The sequence below is a fragment of the Phoxinus phoxinus genome, assembly GCF_949152265.1.
Source record: "Phoxinus phoxinus genome assembly, chromosome: 15".
Lineage (NCBI taxonomy): Eukaryota > Metazoa > Chordata > Actinopteri > Cypriniformes > Leuciscidae > Phoxinus > Phoxinus phoxinus.
In genome coordinates, this window is record NC_136890.1 from 19,856,641 (window position 1) to 19,861,626 (window position 4,986).

Here is a 4,986-nt window from a genome sequence, read left to right on the forward strand (position 1 = left end):
ATGTATTTTTATAAAAGTTCACAATGCTGTTGGATATGAAATATTAAAGTGGATAACTTTGAATAAATATATTTTCTTCAGGTTAGATACTGATTATTAATCACTCAAACCTCATTATCTATTCTAAACCATTATCTCGCACACCTGCCATGTTTGTAGTTTTTAAACACTTTTTATGCGTGTCTGTAGTTCTAATCAAATCCTCATCCGACACACAATGGGTTGTGGGCAATATTAGCCATTAGAGTGTGCACAGATCTGACCTTCGGATTCTAATCAGAAAAAGTGGACCGTCCGGGTATCTTTGTAATACTCAAAACACACTCTAAACAAAAATGGTGCTAAATAGCACTAAAAGTGGTTCATTGGCTTGTAATCATAGGGGAACCACTTTAAGTGCCATATAGCACCTCACCTTTGTCAAATGGTGCTATGTGGAACCATAAGAGCACCTTAACCACCCCAAAGAACCGCTGAAGAACCACTGAAGAACTGCTGAAGAACCGCTGAAGAACCGCTGAAGAACCGCTGAAGAACCGCTGAAGAACCGCTGAAGAACCAAACTGGGCTTAACAGGTTCTTATAATGGCAGTGGTGCTATATAGCACCAAGCACTGCAAATAACCCCCGAAGAACCGCTGAAGAACCACTTTTTTTTTAAAGTGACGATTACTATAAAGGATGGATAGTATGTGAATTGGAACGCAGATAGTATGAATCAAATCAACCAAATCATTGGAAAGAACCGACTCAGGACATTCCAAGTACATTACAAATTTATTACAAGTGTCTTCGAAACATACAAACAATATATACCATAAGTGTATTTATATATTATTATTTTTAGGCGTTTTATTAGGATAGGACAGTATAGCTAGACAGGAAGAGAGGGGCGGGATCAAAAAAGGTTTACGGGCCGGGACTTGAACTCGGGTCTCCCAAATAATACCTAGCTATACTTTGTACAAAATACTATTGTAAACTATAATGCATTTTTACAATGATTATTTCCAGATTATTTTAATAAAAAAATATATATATATATTTTTTTTTTATAAAGGGCAAAAAAAAATAAAAAATTTAATTACTGAATTTTCACTTTAAGTAAATTTTTCTAAAATATATATATATTTAAATATACTAAAGTACAATTATTTTAAAGTGTGTTAAAAGTTGCAGCATGATGCTAATATACTTTTAATATATTTAAAGATAGTAAAATTTGTGTTAGTATATTTGCAATGTACTTGTAATGAATGAAGTCCACTGAAGGCAAGTAGTAGCCTAGTGAGAACCCAAATGCAATTTATTCCAAAACGTGATCAAACATAAAACAAAGGAATGACGCGGCATGGAACTCAAAACAAGAACATAAACTTACATAACATAACAGGAAACATTCAATACTCGACCTTGACATAGGGCAAACATGAGGGCTAAATACACAAAAGACTTATGACAAGACAAGGGACACCTGTGAACAATTAAACAATGACCCAATGACAACATGAAACAGACAAGGAAACACATGACAGGATCACATGACTAGACCAGGGGATCACATGACAGACAAGAACAAGGAACAAGAAACAAAACCCACAACGTGACAGTACTATTGAAAAAGGGAATATATTTAAAATACACTCTTTTTCACTAGGGAACCGATTGATTACTTTTGGCAATGCTACTGCTCACCACTTCAACCGTGCAGATGATTTGAGTGTGAATTTGTAGGTGATGGAGGACGGAAGATTGCTGCATTTCGAAGAACATAGCTCGATATTTCTCTTTCACTCTCTTGAGGGTGGTTTAAATTAGTCTCGTTGATAGAAAACCAGACACACAATGGTGGCCCCAGGGGGAAGGGTGATGGAGAAACAGCTCTGAAGCAGACTGGCAGCACCTTTCTTCGTCATTGTCCTGTTAGCATATGTCCACACACACGGGCCAAGGGTTCACAGCCGAAATGCATCTTCATTGAGGAACATTTATTGATTGCCTAAAGTCCTGTCCTTTCCTGCTGGTTTTGTTTGGTGTCTCGCCAGGTCTGGGGGGGTTGGTTGTGGTCACCATTGAGTTTTGACGGCTCTTTGAGGTGATGATCTGGAAAAGATTCTCATTTACAGCATGAGAGAATAGTGACAGGCTCATAGAAATGCACCGTTTCCGCTGTTGTGCACAAAACGAATTGATTTCCCTGAGCACGGAGCCAATGACCTGAAGAACAACGCTAACGGATTGTCTAGTCTTTATTTTCATCTCGAACAATTAGTCACGTCAACAAATCCAGACAGTGCCCAAATGATAATTAGGAAATAATGATGTTCATTTAAGTCACAAAATGATTGGGTTGTGCGTTATTTAAGGAAAAAGCCCTGTGTTCTATTCTGAGGCAGGCAGAAAAGGCACTTCTACAATGACACTAGTAAATCAGAACGCTTTCTATATTTAGAAACTAACATAACATTTGCACCACTGCCTGTAGAGGAACATCAGGCTTTAGCGGTAACTTAGCAACTGGTGCTAGGCAACCTTGTTGGTAAGCATGGATCTGCTGCAGAGGGGGCGTGGCTGAGGATGTCTTTGAGTTTTAATTTAAACAGATAGGACAGCCTGCTACTCATTACCAGACATTCAGCGCAGAAGCATTTCAATACCTGCTTCATGTCTGGAAAATCTTTGAGAACGGTGGATTAGCATATTGTAAGAAAGAACTCAGAGCTGTTTGATCGCCTTAGCAGCCTCGGCTAGCCAAACATCCATCACTGCCTCGGCGTCTGACAACGCTACTAATTAACAATTCATTACATTAGCCTGCACGCTAATTACTTTTTTAAAAATTCAATACGAGAAACAGAATAATTTAGCTTCTTTGCTAACACTTGTCATCTGTTCATTACTCTGTAGGCATAGCAGTGCGAGCGCTGTTGATCTTGAAGGTTTTGATGTATATCTCAGGCTGGCAGACTCTCAGGCTCACACACACAACAACAGAGAAGAACTGCCAGAGAGAAATGCTACAAATCAGTTCTAGAAGTTGCACCCTTTCCCTTGATAGCTTCTGGGGCAGATTAGCAAAATTTGCAAGTGGCGTTTGTCATACAAAATGTGATATAACTTTATTAATCCTCATTGGGCATTTGACATCGATTCAAAGCTGTCATGTCTTACTCTTATTTCCGCACTGACGGGCCATGGGTAGGGCTCACAGGCATCCAATGAGACGGAGAAGCAAGAATAACTATTATTGCTGTATTAATTATGTATATACAGTAATGAAATTTTCCACACAGCAGAGATGAAGGATTCCAGCCATTACACAGATGGATCTTCTCTTAGATCACTAATGGCGTGTACAAGGTGAACCTCAGAATATGCTAGCTATAGTCTCACAAAGCCAGACTAAAGATCTGGTACATATCGCAGATTATCTTGGCCAAAAAACTCTCACTTAGATGAGATAAAGATGTAAAGCAATCAACTACGGTTTTGTTTAAGAGCACTATATAGTGGTCACTAATGGCGCTTTTCCACTACACAGTACCGGCTTGCCTCGCCTCGACTCGATTCGCCTTTGTTTGGTTTTTCCACTGTGTAAAAGTTGTACTGGTACCTGCTTCCAGGTACTTTTTTTCGAGGCGATACTAAAATGTGACGTGAAACTCGGCAGACTGCTGATTGGTCAGAGAGAATCGTCACTATTCACTGCGTCATCATTGCACGCGCCAGACGGAGTATCCTGAATAACCCCGACATTTTTAAATAGTTTTGCCAGAGATTGCGTGATATACCAATTACTAATATTATGTAAAACAGCATACACTCGATTTCCTCCATTGTCCGTGTGGGTAGCGGGTGTGTGTCGCGTCGCTATGACGACCAGGTACTATTGTGGAGGTACTATCTGCAATGGAAAACGGAGCGAAACGCGAGCCGAGACGAGGCGAGTCGAGTCGAGCTGGTACTGGTAATGGTAAAGCGCCATAATAGACTACTTCATTTTTGACACTACAGTATTGAAAAAGATTTTGTACACTTTGAGACCATTCCAAAATTAATGATTATTTCTTAGAAAACAATGTGAAATATATGAATAAATGATGGTTGTTACTATTATTATTATTATTATTATTATGTACATATCTATAGCCTACTTGCTACATAAGGTCTCAAACTAATTTATGCAACAGAAATCTCTCTCTCTCTCTCTCTCTCTCTCTCTCTCTCTCTCTCTCTCTCTTAATTTTCTCCCAAGTTATTTTTGAAGTTTTGTCCAAGGCCATCCAGTAACATTTTTCTAAATAAATAAAACTCTCTGAAACAATTTTCAATTATAAATTTGGATAAGACTTTTGGATTGACTTGGTTTATTGGCAATGCCAGAATACATTTGCAATATTTTATGAGGATGTTTCTAAAAGAACATTTTACATCAATATCTCTTCAAAATGTATTTCAATTAATTATTTACAGGGTAAAATCGATGGACCGCATAAAAAAAAAAAATATTTCTCTAATTTTATTAGATACCCATTGGTGACCAGCCAAACCGTCCTCCAGTCAGCTGACAAACCTGTCAGATGATTTGATCTTCGTCAGAGACAAAAGCGCTCTAATAAACTAACATTTGGAAAGGCTGCCATTAATTGGCAGTCTCACAAAGTACTCACAAACTGCATCTCTTATAAATGTATCTCTAAGAAATCCCATATTTAAATCTGTAATATAAATCTCATATTCCCATTACTTATAATTACTTATAATCCCATTACTGCAAATATTACATCCACAAGACTGCATGGTAAAACATGATGGTAGCTAAAAGTGGACATCACCGAACTTTGCTCTGGACCATGCTGAGAACATCAAAGAGAAAGTAAGTCACTTTCAGCTCAGCTTGACCCAAATGTGGGCTGCCCGGCCCACCCCAGCAGACACTCCACAGTGGTTTCATTTAAAGCTGTGAATCTCAGCCAAAAGCCGTCA